This window comes from Aricia agestis, chromosome 14, assembly GCF_905147365.1.
Source record: "Aricia agestis chromosome 14, ilAriAges1.1, whole genome shotgun sequence".
NCBI lineage: Eukaryota > Metazoa > Arthropoda > Insecta > Lepidoptera > Lycaenidae > Aricia > Aricia agestis.
In genome coordinates this window covers 4,349,425-4,365,004 of record NC_056419.1, presented here as the reverse complement: position 1 = coordinate 4,365,004, position 15,580 = coordinate 4,349,425, and positions in this window count along the sequence as shown.

Genomic DNA, 15,580 nt, shown 5'->3' with positions numbered 1-15,580 from the left:
ACTTATAATGTATAATCTTTTGTAACCGAAGCTTTTTGAAGCGCGGCTCATCAATTTTAAACACACGGCGAGTCAGTGCATTCAAAGGTTGGAGCTTTTTACTAATGCTTTCAGGAGCTTAATTAACATCCTCTTCTGTGAATAGGGATACTTAATTCGAGCTGTAAGTAAGGGGAATAGACTAAGTAATTGAGTTGAAAACTGACAACTTCATGAGCTTAGCATAAATGTACTTATTACCTCTTACAACGTTTGATGTGTGACTGATTCTAAATGTGTTTTATACTATTGCATCTAAGCATTCTATAGCTTTATTCTAATATTATATAATAGCTATGACTTTCTTCTGGCACCTTAATCTAAGGTTGTACATTAAGAGTTTCGCTTCTAATAAAATATCGGAATTGGGACGTATGGAAACCTTAGTATTTCTTTGATTTTACTAATTTATTTAGAAACCTTGCAACTTTTTGTATGGTTTTGCGTCCTCAAGAATTCGTCAAAATTTTCAAGCATTACAACTCGATTCTAGTGTAGTAAACTCACAGCTTGCCAAAAAAGTCAAGTAAATACATTATTTACTTGACTTTTTTGTGTATGTACCATCAAGGAAATTGATTCCTAAGCAGTTGACGGACCTACGTCATGTAGTCGGCTTATGTCAATTCAATGTTAGCTGTGATCGGTCGGATGAGTTTGACTTAACGCGACCAAATTATTTAGGTCCGCCATTTGCCTAGGAATCAACTTCTCTAATAGTACTATATACATACATAATAATATACAAACGTGGGACAAAGCTGGTTTCATTTCTTTTATTACTACACGTATTTAATTATTATTATTAAATTACATTAATTGTCTAGTAGGTAGCTTTCCCATTTATTTTTCCATTTTCTAAAAATAATGGGTGTCGCCGCGTATTCACAAGTTTATGTGGTTTAGGTTTTGCTACGCGACTGCATGTTACTTCAAATTAAAGTAAAAGCACCAAAGTGGGATGTAAAACATATAAAAGAATTCAAGCTAGCCAACGGATGAAGATTTTATAGCAAAGCCACGTTACTGCGTTGCATTGCGACTTGCGATGATGCGATATCGCTCAACGTTTTAATGGATGGATGTACATACAGTGATGAGTGATTAATATGCCATGTCTATATGATGCGTCATTGCATGCAATGTGACGGAACAACAAACAGCGGGGCTAAAACGGTCGTATAGCAATTCCTCTCAATCAATCCGCAAAATGAATTGTCAAAACTGTCAAAGTCACGAATGTCAAATTAGTACGAATATAAACCAATGGAATTGGTCAAACTCACGAATTTCAAATTAGTACGAATTTAGACCAATTGAATTGGGCTAAATTTGACATTCGTGACTTTGACAGTTTTGACAATTCATTTTGCGGATTGATTGAGAGGAATTGCTATACGACAATTTTAGCCCCGCAGGAGATGAAGTAAGAGGACGCACCGCGCTATCATCTTGTATTGTAATATCGTGCGTCATCGCAACACTGCGTTTTTTCCGTTCCGAAGACGCAACGCACCGGAGTTATATGGCCACACATAGTTTTTGTTGCAAGCCTCTGAAAGAACCAACAAACTATTTTTATGATGTTTCATTGATTTTTATTTTAGGTATATAAAACTATTCAATTTCTGGACACCCATTTCGTTGAAAGGGTGAGCAATGAACCAACCAAGTGTAACTGTATGACAAGGGTAGATATAAAATTTCAGGGTAAAACGTGTCTCAAAATAAAATAATATCAACGGAATTTAACTTTCAATTCAATATTAATATTACATATTGTGCAAAAGTATGTCTTTTACTTTTTCACGCTAAACTGCTAAACAGATTTTGCTGATATTTGGTATGTAGATAAGTACTAGATACTTTTAGTTCCGGGAATGGACATAGGTTTTATCTGGTTCTATCCCGGTAAAATGTGTTCAACAAAATATAAATACATAGGATCTGCTTGTTTGGTTCTGTATCAGAAAATGGCAGTAAAGTGAATAGGTAGTTTATTAGTTAACCGTTGTGTAGGTAAATATTTTCTATATCTCGGTGAAGCCAAACGAGCGTAATTTGTGAGTAATAAATCGCAGAATTTCTTACAAATAATGACCCACAAAATAACGCTCGTGTGAATCAAACAGGACTTTGTATGTAACTGAATGCAGCAGAATTTCTGCCAGCCGAAATTCTGCGACTCACAACTCACAAATTACGCTCGCTTGGCTTCACCCATACTGTACTCGGCGAAATATGGCGGTAGCGGTCATTGACTTCCTGTCAAACAGGGTCAATGACCGCAACCGCCATGTTTCGCCGAGTACAGAATTGTAAGGTGGTAACTGAATGTAATTAGTACGTACTCGTAACAACACGTAAGGATGGTTATAAAATTTGGCACATATCGTGTAAGCCTGATGTGTTTTATTGGACAAGACTAATAAAAAAATGTGTGCAATTCCTGCTAATCGTACTTTTGAATCATAATTCATACCACATATAAATGTAAATTTAAGTACCCTTTACTTATATAATAATGGGATTGACATACTTGCCTATCTTAGGATAAAAATCCCTAAATAAATGATAAAAAAAAATATTCATATCACATTATGTTCCAGAAAATCTAAATAGATTTTACCGCAAAACTGCGGACAACAAGTTAAAAATACCCTCTAAATATTGTGAAAGTAGCGGAGTCTTACATATTTTACAAAGTTCCTCGACTGAAACACTCTGTCCATCCGAAGCTTTACCGATACCTCTATAAAACAGAATTCGAAACATTCTTGTAGCGGAGACTAAAAATGTTTAGCGCTAAAGCAGCGATTCTGAAACTTTTTTGGTGGCGCAAACCTTTTAAGAAGTGATATTTTTGACGGATTCCCCCCCAAAAACATAAAGTTTTGTCTTTGAAAAAATGTTCTCCATGCTGTTGTCTGATGACATTGCTAAAATAATTTATGGTAGATATCGCTTGCCCCTCTTCAAGGTTTTTCGGAGCCCCGGGACTCCCCAAAGCAAAATTTCAGTAATAATACCCCCAACACCGGTTTCGGTGACGGTGGCCGGTTTCATTGAAACCAGGCCAGGTACGCAGGAGTAATTTTATAGTGCCCAAGTGTGTGCGCAGTACACAAGAGTACTCTCTATTCCTTTACTCTCATAACCCAGTGGGACGGAAGACCGACATGACCGGCGAGGGATCAGGCGCAGGACCAACTTTTTACATGCCCATCCGACGCATGGATCATCTAACTTGTCAGACAATCAGGTGATCAGCCTGCATTGTCCTAACCAAACTTGGAAATAACATATTTCCAACGCGGGAATCGAACCCACGAACTCCGAGTCTCTCTTAGAGAGAGATTATTACAATCGAGGTAGTTAATAGGTATTCTATACAATTTTTTAAGTTATAGTAATACAAAAAGAAATGATAAAAAAGGTAAATATGATAACATGTTTCTAAAAACTTTTCAGGTCAGGAAGAAAATCATTAATCTCTCTTGAAAAAAGTTGTATCAAATGCTTGAAAGCTGTATCATGTAGTTCTAAGCGATAGATTAGCATAACCGAACTTGAGTCTCAACTATCGCTTTGATAATAATATGCAAAGCGGTCAAACATTTCTTAAACGCGACTCCTTGACGTTTACATAACATTCTGCGCGTAATATGCACATCATAGTAATATACAGTAGATCATCCCAGTAGACCACCAGGCGTACGCACATTGAGGCGAGCTAACGTTGGGTTCACGTTCAGGCAGTAGTTGTACGCGCGTAAAATTTTCTCTGTTTAATCCGAAATTGATATCAAGGATACAATTAAGGTGACGCCGTTAAAGTAAAAAACCATGTTGGATATGTTTTAGATTGCTTGTTTTGTATGAGAGGCCGGCCCGGTCTCTTATAGAAAACAAGCAATGGAACAGCAAAAAATGGAAAGGGCGTAAGCGACAAAATGGTTATTTTCGCGTAATTTAAAAGCCATAAATACATTTCATATAAGCTCTGGGCAAATTAAAGTGTATTAAATCACTCTCCTCTTTTAGCAAAATAGGAATCCCTTTTTTTACAGAGGTATTTTTGATTGATTATTCTGTGTTATAAAAGTTGACCAATCGTGTTATGCTATGGGTAATTCAAAGACAAAGACATAATGAATACTGAGAATGAACTTTAATTTCTTAGCTTTAGTCATTGCTGAGAAAAATCGATATCGTTACAGCTAAATTATCAAGGCATTGCCTTAATAGCAAGTATACATAATGGCCGGTTTATATCATTCCAATCCAGTAATCCAAACAGCGCAAGATTGCTACTGGAATAATGTTAACGGCCACTGGAATGCACAGAACTGCATATCAGTGCATTCCAAAGTGCATTTATGTTATTCCAGTAGTCATCCAGCGCTGGATCGTTCACTGGATTGGAATAATGTAAGCCCGCTGTAACAGTCACGTCATACGCGAGTAAAATTGTCTATGTTTTGGGGAGATCGATTTCAAGGATACTTCCGAGTTATTCAACTGCATGATAATATATTATATGGATACAAATAGCAATTCGAGCAAAAAGTAAGATCAAAAGCAGTTCACGGAAACGTTGGATACTCCTTTTATGATGCCGCTCGCTTTTTACGCTGATTTCCATTCCAATTATTACCAAGTGTGGATTCCATGTTTACATTCGCTGCCCAGATTTGTCCCACATTGCCCGTCTCTTTCACGCTTGTGCAGAATCGCGAGACAAAAATAGATTCTTCAAATGTTGTCACAGTATGAGTGATGCTAGGTTCAAAGAGATGAAATTGTATGTTAATAAAATAGTGTGGAGGACTGTCTGAGTTCCTAGAACTATTTTAGTGATCTTGCATCTTGTATTAGGAGCCACAGTGGATGGTACGGTCTTAGTATTTAGTAATTATACCCTTTATCTCTGTATAACATCTAACACCCAAAATAATGGACTTTTGTCATTCATTTTTTTAGATAAACTAATCAAATAATTAAGAGTTTGAGTTAAAAGTTCATTACCATCGATTTTCAACCATCTAGCTAGATATTTTTTTTATAAATTTTTATAGTTAGGTATAACTTTGCCAATTTAATACTACTTTTTTTTGTAGTTTTTTAATTTGTAGTCAACATTTTGTTACAGTCTTCAACCCTTAGAGTTCAACCAAAAATCGACCGGACACTAAAGAAGCAATATAACTGTTAACATACTTCAAGGAAATGTCTTCACAGAACAAGCAACTTATAAGTCCTTTGCGTGGGTACATGGAAGTTACTGGCTCATGCCAACTAATAGGACTACTGCAAGTCATCGACTTACAACTCTCTCAGACATTAAGGTTCATTGTTCTCGTTCTCTTTGTTGACCAAGCATTACTTACTCTGGATCTATGATATAACATGTTTATTGTCTAGGTATGTTATATATCTCTACGATATAATAATTATAAAGAGGAAAGTTTGCATCGAATAGGCTCCGAAAATACAGAGCCGGTTTCGATGATAATTTGGCAATGACGCAGACGTGTATACCATGGGTCTATGATGTTTATTGTTTCGGTATGTTGTTATATTATATCTATACGGTATACTAATTATAAAGAGGAAAGTTTGCATCGAATAGGCTCCGAAAATACAGAGCCGATTTCGATGATAATTTGGCAATGACGCAGACGTGTATACCATGGGTCCTATGGATCCTACGTACGTTGACACCATTTATATTGCAACAATGGTTTTTAGGCGGGCAACTTTTAGTAATATAAGAAAACTTTATACGTGGGAGAGCCATGCTTCGGCACGAATGGGCCGGCTCGAACGGATAAATACCACGTTTTCACAGAAAACCGGCGTGAAACAGCGCTTGCGCTGTGTTTCCCTACCCTATTCCCTTTCCTACCCTCCCCTATTCCCTTCCCTTCCCTACCCTCCCCTATTACCCTATTCCCTCTTAAAAGGCCGGCAACGCACATGCAGCTCTTCTGATGCTGCGAGTGTCCATGGGCGACGGAAGTTGCTTTCCATCAGGTGACCCGTTTGCTCGTTTGCCCCCTTATTTCATAAAAAAAAAACTATGAGTAAAAGTTACAAAAAAATATTATAGTTTATTAGCATTTTCAACCATCGCTTTCGTCGAAGTTGTCGTTTTAAATCATCAGGTATTGATTTAGCTCCCTGCTCCACCATGCACCCTCCTATATACCAATTTATTATTTTCTTAACCTTGTCATTGAGTTAGGTAGCTTTTGCTACCTGTACACAAAATAAGGAGTATCTTAATAATTTATTTGTGCAGTTGTGATTAATTAAAAATTGAAAAGCGCCAGCATATTATAAAGCTGAATAGCTCTTAATGAATTGCTATTGCGAAGTAGGTCGCAACTTGTAATTGGTGAAAATGGTGACCGCGGCTGCACCAATTTTAGATTTATTGTTCTGTAATTACTCTGAGGAAAATCTGGAAAACTTTGCACAATTAAATTTGAATTACAATAACCTCTTTGTTCCTTAAAATAATGTTGGGTAAATAGAGCTTTTTTCGAGGCGTCGCGCCTCGCATTTTGGGTCAACGTTTTTGAAAGGACTCTTTCAATTTTCTCTCGGATGCGACGATGCATGCGTTCTTAGTGCACTAAATTAACGTGAAATTATTTGTTTTAAGAATATGATTTTTTTTAAATAGTTTAAAGCGGAAAAGAGGTTAATTCTACTAATATCTGATAATTAAAATGTGGTTAAGCACCACAATATATTAATTAAATAGTTTACTCCAAATGAATGCAATTTAAACAATTTATAAAACCGCAAAGAACAAATAAATAAACAATGTGTTATTCGTGAACATTAAAACAAATTTTATTCACACGTCCAACATTCGATAACATTCTACGGTGGTCAAACGATATTTTGAAATATACAATATTTATCTAAAAGAAACTTGAATAGTTACAGTGACTAATGTACATACGCTTTAGCCATAAGATTACAGTTACACCATTTAAGCCGACTATCTGGCGGCATTAAGACGAAAACTCGATAAATTCTGTCTTTTCAATATCTGACTTCAATCGTTCAATGCTAGGGCTGTACCGAAGGTGGTTCTGATAAAATTTATGAATATTCCGCTGTAATCATTCATCATTTAACAATAACACGCATTAAGGTAAATTATCTAGGTTCGACGCTATATTTTTCATTAGATGATTATTTACCGGAGATTAAGGACACCCACATGATCAATAATCCATTATAAAAACGCAAACAATAAGGAGTTATCGGTGATGTAGGTATGGGAGATTCGATTAATGAACTTGCAGTCATATTAGGAGACATCGATAAATAAAAATATCTAGATGCTATCTAAAAGAAACTTGAGATAGAGATACCGGTTCAGTACAATTGAATGAAAAAGTGTTATGATGCAAACGGTTTGACGTGATCATGCGTTATTAAATATCTCGAATGTGGTGTCATGATTAACATAACATAATTTTAAAACTATAAACTTCACAGATTCTAAAAGTTATATCTTTAAATAAATATTCAATGAAAACTGATCTAAAATCCATTATAATTAATATTCACAGCTAAATTCTAAATTACATTCATACACATACAAATTCAAATTTTATTTTATTTTTTTATTTAATATTTGCACTCGGTAAGCTAACAGAATAAGATCTGAAATAAATAATGAAGAATTAATTTTGTCCTTCGTAACACAACGTTTTATACAACAGATATAATACGTGTAAACCAAATTTACTCTTCAATTAAACATATAAAACTACATAATATATAACTTAGCATCAATTAAAACTTCCCGCTCATTTATGTCGGTCACTGTACCGACGCAGGCTATTTAATATGCGATAAACAACAATATCTCATTGATAATTAAAAAAAATGATCTGTCTAAAGTAATGAAGCATACACGCTTGGAACCGGTAGCGAGAGATAAGTACGTTTAATGATAGTCGACTAATGTCGGAGACTAACCATCAGAGTGGTTTAATATCACAAAAACTATCTATCACTAGGCATATCAATGAAATTGAAAAGTTTGTATCGATAAAGATAATTAATAATTTGGGTAAAGGGATTGAAAAGATTGTTGTTTTGACAATAAAATATTTAGAAGCAGAGTAAACAAAAAAAGATTATTAGGATACAGATAATATGTTATGATCAAAAGAATAAACTAACTTGTTTTAAAATCTAGTAAAAAATCCTTATCGAAAATACGCATTGCAATCATAAAATACAACGATGTCTTTGATAAGTTTTTTTAACAAAAAATATGTTACATATTTGGGAGAAATCTTATCTGAAAACACGGATATTATAATTGGGTTAAAATAGTTTTTGCTTACAAAAAAAATGACAACGGACGCACCGTTCCGGACCGGTGGGTGAATAGAGACAACTCAGACTTGTGACCACCTAATTAAGCAAAGACGAAAAAAGATCCAAACAAAGTTTATGGTGAATTAAAACATCCGTTTACACAGGCCATAATTAACAAAGACTCTATAAATTAATTTAAACTTAAAAAGTAATGAAGAACTTCTATATTATTCAAATTTGTTTTAGTTTAAATGTCAACGCCAGCTAAGATACGGCTGTTTTATAATTGTGTTTTATTCATAATTTAAAAAATTGCTTCATTTTATAATATTTTTTGTTTCTTTCTTACTGTCCAAGAGTAAAATGGTGTCTTTGTTTTACACCCTTTGGACGTTTTCCAAGTAAATTGTAACAAATAATCATGCTCTATCTAATTAGTAATTACACACAAAAAGCGAAATCACTATTATCCTCAACATTATATCCACTAATAAACCCAGGCGACGCGATGTTCTGTTATTCAAATCTATGAATAGAATACTTCTAACAATATTCCTTACAAGCAAAGCTCTTTATGGATGACTCTTAACCTTATCTTATAAAAATCTCGATATGAAGAATGCTCCTACCTACCCCCGTGGCACGTCGTTAAGATGTTATCCCTTCAACGAGAAGTAATCTGTAGTTGCGAGTGTCGGGACCAACTACAATAGTAGGGTTGGCATAATGGGCAAGTTTTTTACTATTTTATTGCTTTGAACCCTCGAGGGACGCTCGTGTGACAGATCGATGTTATAGCTAAAAAGAAAAAGTGTATTTTGACACGGCCTTCCATTTCGTAGATATTTCCTTTCGTTATTGTGATCTACCGAGGATATGGGATTTTAAAAAATGTCTCACATTGTTTTATATTCATCATTGTCACGCTTCTGTAAGTTTGGATTTAGGAATCTCGCCCAAATGGATCTATCGTCGTTTGTGGTCTCACGTTATATTTATTAGATATTTTATTTATATCATACATATTTCTGAAGATTTATTTGTCTGTAACATTTTTGTTCCCTTTTTAGGGACGACGAATATTTATCTTCCGAGGTTTTAATGTTGACACTAGCAATAATTGTATCTAGCGAATGATTACATACTTTTAACTTTTCCATGATTCTTCATTAATTTATCATTTATCGTATATCATTTCAAACGTCATGTCTATGTAAAAAGCAGACGTAAATGAACATGACGACCGCCTTGTTTGTATACGACCATCCATACTATCCATAGCTAATTTAGGTAGCATTGTGCGCTATACCTGAATGAGATTATCACAGAACCCGTTGGGAGTCATTGCTCATAAATCATATCCCATAAAATGCATCTGACAATCATCTATCCGAGCTTCCTAGATGGATACCGTAATAGTAAATAGACCTTGTAGCCGCAAAGTTAAGGTTCAAAATATGATGATCAGCTAGATATTTCGATAGCTAGTGTATTGTTAAAATGACAAGCGAACTATTCCATTTGATCGGAACAATTGTTAGTATTGTGTATAACATATCTAAAAAGCGAAAAAGTTTTGAAACTATTTGAAGGATTGAAGCCATAAATCACTGGACATGCGTGGATGATATAGTATCAAAATTGCAAGTTTCACAGAAATGGTTTTTAGTTTGGACTATTTCGTTGAATGTATCAATCATTCTCAAAACTTGCTGGCAAACAGAAAATTCAGTTGGAAAAGAGTATCCTGAATCAAAAAGTGAGCTTCTCTGTATTGTTTATTCCTAGATTTTGTAGTTGCTTATATTATTATAGAAATTAAAAGCATAATAATATGCTACTTAACAGTATAATAATATTATTTTTATGCTATTTAGTAGCATTCTGACTAGATAGGAATGATACGTCAACAAAATTATTATGATTTTATTTATAGCTATACATCATGTATATCTATATAACACAATATGATCTATGTTTATAAGTAAGGGTGATTAGTTTTTATTATTTGTAGGGGGGATAGTATAATATTTTAGCAACATCGTGTCACCACGAGCCAAATCTTGAATCATATCTCGAAATCGCAATAAAGATCCAGCGAAATAGGAGTCCACATTATCCGAGGGAATTAGATCTCGCGTATTCAAAACTTTACTATTGAGACCTCGGAAGGGAACCGAATCTGATAAGGCAGATCGACGATAGGGCCCCTTTTTCTTTTCGCGACACCTTTGTCATGACAAAGGGGCTGTTTGGTTGAGCGGTGGCATCTGAATGGGCCTGCTATAACGCTCACATCCCGCAAGATCGGCCGCAGATATACATACTCAGAGATTTATTAATCTCCTCGTTCATTGGAACAATGCTTTCGGCAGGCACCTGGTGCTTTTTTACTTGAATTGCGTTTTTGTCCGCCGCTTGCTCAGTGTTTGGACAGCGAAATTCTTGTTAATATAAAGTGAGTTTTAGAATATCATTAAAATTTTCGTTGATAATTCATATTGCTCACTGTAAGTATTGTAGTTTAAACTATGTAAAGAATATTCTAAAATAAGAAATGACAGTATTAATAAATAACGTAGAAATGGAAACTTTAAATTGTTTCACCAAAATCAGCGTATCATATTACTTCCATCATTCCTTATAACTTCTTCTAGGTGTGATAATATCCGTCACGTACTATTCACATATAATTCAGAGAAAACTTAACTTAGGTTACCTTATACATCAACTGCGTTAGTTAATTAAACCGCAGACCCCGATCCTGTTGCATATAATTTGTCCTCGTCGTGTCATGTAGCAGGTATAAATAATCTGATATCGTAATATCAAGGGTCGTAGACAGAAATTCTTACGCGTCCTTTCGCTGAAACTCAACGCTTTATTAGAGCTAGTTTATCTCACGTACGTAAATTTTAATTATTACCCGGTGAATGCGATCCTTTCACGTGGATCTTGGGACCGATTTCGACGTATTTTATCTCGCTACGTTTCTTAAAGGGGATAAATTGTAAAGATTCCCAACTTTTCCATTTCGTTAATTAAATTCGGACTACTCGAATAAGATTAAAATATAATTCAAAATTGTGGTTTTTGCGTCTTGACTCTCGTAACTCTTTGATTAAATCGCCGTGAAAGATTTCACTCCTTATTTATTGAGCTTTTGTTACTAATCCATCATCATGAACACGATTATTTCATTTCACTCTTACAATAGTCTTCAATAAGTGGTCTACCAGTGACTTAATAGTTCTTATGCAGCTGCAGCGCCACATCTTGATAAGAACACCCGCATTTGGCAAACACACCGCAGCGGGAAGCCATCACAATATTTTACCATCCATGGCTTATTTGAAAAGCACATTGACACATTTTTTGTTGCTAACTATAAATTGATAAACTTTAATAAATTTTCGAGACAGCATTAACGACCAGCTCAAACCTTCTTGTAACCTCATACGTTTTAGCAATACGTCATTCAACAAAAGGGAAATTAACAAAATAATTGATTTCTATACCAAAAATAAAATATTCAAAATTCTATAACGTTTGGATAGCACGTGATCGAGTGGCACGTGTAAAATATATATTTACAACCCTTTTGTTTTAAGCAATACGTTCGATGTGAACAAATGCGTGAATCAAAGTCTGCACACCCTTACAAACTAAAATTAAACCCTTATGGAATGTTACTGGTTAAAATTAATTAAATTTACATTCCGTTGATGCCACCATGTGTCTAAAGCGTTTTCAGAAATCACATAAACGGAATGACTGCGGTTTACCAGAGAAATAAACCTTTTCTCGGTAATCGTATGAAACGTAATAACCAACACAATGTTGCCATTCATAAATTCGAATTATCCTGTCAGTCTCGAGTGTTCCAGTAGTAACATTTTATATTAAATTTTCTACGATAAAAACCTATGACAGATATTTGTAGGAAAATCTTGTTATTCTTAATTTAAATTAGATACAAGTTCTGCTGCAAGTATTTTGCTTAAAATTACAATCTTTTTTCTTCCTTTTCTTTTCTAAAATATTTGCAAATGCTTGCAAATGATCATGATCTGAATCATCATTATTAAGATTTAGGGAAATATGCCGAATATGTTACACAAAGTTATTTGTCATATTTTCCAAAATCTTAGTATCCCAAAACTAATAAATTATTTCCATGTTGTGATCACTCCCTTTGAGAACACCCTGTACAAAAGTCGGGGATAAAAACTTGTGTCCATTGTGTTTATCAAACCGCCCTTTTCAAATTTATTGTCGAAGGATGATTTGATGTCTCTATGTGGTTCTATTGTAACCCACTTATCTAATCTATTATATTTAATTCATTGTCCTTCGCGTTCTGTTCTCATAAAATTCTAAGACACTTCAAATTTTGTGACAGTTATGGCTTCTATGTGTGATCGAAGCTTCTATGTTATGGTTTCCAACAGTTTTTTTAAGTCAACGTTTTTTTCTAAATATTGATTTTGGTTTAACCAAAATAGCTTTATCGATTTTATTATGGCTTAGTTATAAATAAAATACTATTAAGTACTTCTTTCACACAAATAATCATTTTTTATTAATACCAACCAACACTTAACTATAGATATGTGATACATTAACATTAGCATACGAATAGATAGCAGATAGACTGACAGACACACTTTCGAATTTAAAATATCAGGTGCCTTACTCCCGAAACTGATATCGATTTCGAATTTTGATTTCAACGGTTTTTGTCACTTTAGACATCTAAAATAGCGCTATTTTAGATGTCTAAAGCATGTCAAAAGTGTCAAAAACTAACTAACTTAAAATTATGTGGTATGATTTTAAACACCCTATAAATAGGAACGTCATTGTCAGAGCGAGCTTAACGCGTCGGCTTAGCTTGCGGTCGGCAACAAATCTCTCGTTTAGTATTCTGTGGCTTCGGCACTGATCAATCGCGGTGCAGTTCAAAATACATACATTTATGTAATCCGCTTTAGGAAAGTGTATGTGAAATATTGAATTTAATTATCATCATCGACTACAGACGGTCTTTATAGAGTGCCGTACCCAAAGGCTGAAAAACGGAACCCTTACAGATTTTCGTCATGATTCATGATGATTCGTTATATCTGTCTGTCTGTCTGCCTGTCCATCCGTATTTATGTTTGTGCCTTATGTTTCTTTCGAAAATATATTTTTGATTATTTTACTAGCAGTAATAAGGGGTGGTTTGTATTTTTAAATTTTATATATTTTTAATTCAATTATAATTAATTTTTTTTACTGACGTGCTGTCGTTAAAATGTCCACTACAAATCTATTTTTTAAGCGTAACAATGTTAGGTACAGTTAGGTTGGTGATCAATTCTTAGTTGTTGTATATCAGCTAGTATGCTCATGTCTGTCTGTTTATCTATGTCACAGCCAACTGGTTAAAATCGCCGTTCAAGCAAACAGCTACCTTTAAATGAACAACGCCATTCAATCACACGTCTAGCTTTTTAATTGAATATTTCAGTCGCTCAAAACGTTCAATACTACAGCTGATTCAAAAGCAGCCGTTTGATTGAATTAGTTCAGCGCTCACCACCGCTAGGTTCGTTTCGTTCACAATTATGGCATCAACTAGCCGGTATTTTGTGATTGTATTAAGATATTTTTCGTAAATATACTTTAAGTAAGTGTTATTAAAGTGACAGAAATTATGTGGGCGCATACGAGTGAATCAAAATTTAAACAAATATTCGATGTGTAAATCGCTAATAAGGAACAAATTAGTCTTTGACATCTTTTTCACCTTGGGAAAGGATAGTCTTTATCACAGCAAAACATTATCCTCAACCATGTTCGGGCAGCATCTTGTACCAACACTGATATATCAATTACTTGACATTGTACAACAATGCATGTAAAGGCTTTCCTCATTTTACATTGTATTCTAACAATTTAACACCTTATCTGGTCCAAATAGAGTCTGTTTTTAACTTTAGAAAATCCGAGGAACGCATGCATTTGAATAATGTAACCTGTCTTGAAGGAGGCCAAGAGATGACTAGACATAATACTGCACGGGAACTTAAATAATTTCAAGTGTATGAATATGGATAAGACATGAAAAATTGCGGAAGTATTGAATAAACCATACTACAATTTACAAATGAGTTTCATGTGGTTCATGCATTTGAAAAAAGTTTGACTCGTAACAAATATAGCTATTAGTAGAAATACTTATTACTAAGCAAAGCTAATTTATAGCAAAAATATTTTTGGTGGTGCATACACCATCTATATATATATATGTATATATATATATATATATATATATATATATATATATATATATATATATATATAAATGGATTTCCAATTGTGTTAGTAACGCTATAACTCGATAACGGCTGAACTGGTTCTGCTAATTTTAGTCTTAAAATAATCCTTGAAGTCCAGGGAAGGTTCTTAAGTGACACGAAGTTTACCGGGACAGCTACTATTGTAATAATTTTCAGCTTATCAGCGTGAACTGTCATAAAGAAGTGGGAGCCTTACCAACTCAGTGGGACAGTATTGGCGATTCATAAGAACTATAATACTTTACATTCAACCTACGAATAATAAAAACTAAGGAAAAGTAACTCCGTCAAAAAACATGCTCCACAATACTTGTCAAAAAAGTGTACCTTAGGTACACATTTCAATACATTCGCAATATTTAGGTGACCTTGAGCGGTACTAGGCTGACGTTACATGACAGATCAAAAGGAACCAAATTTAAAACGGTAATAGTATGGGAGTTAGGATTCCTTAGTTTTTATTATTGGTAGCATTCAACCTTATATTTTGCTGTACAGTGTAAACGGAGTAAGTCATTCTTGCTCATATGCATACAGACATAATTGAATACGTAAGCGGATGCAGTGGCACATTTTATAACATAAAGCAATTACTTCCCTTACAATTTGTACAAACCTTGTTATTTGTTATTAGCCTACCTACTTTATCACCTAGCTATATTATAATATATAAGTAATCTATATTTTTTTATTTCAAATCATTTTCCCGGTCCTGAAGGTCCCGGTTTTGAGAAAAAAAACGTCAATTTTAAAATGGTTAGCTTCATCAATATACATCTTCAATTTAAATATAATTTTATTCTATGTTTTATTTATATTAGGACTGTCCACTGTACCAT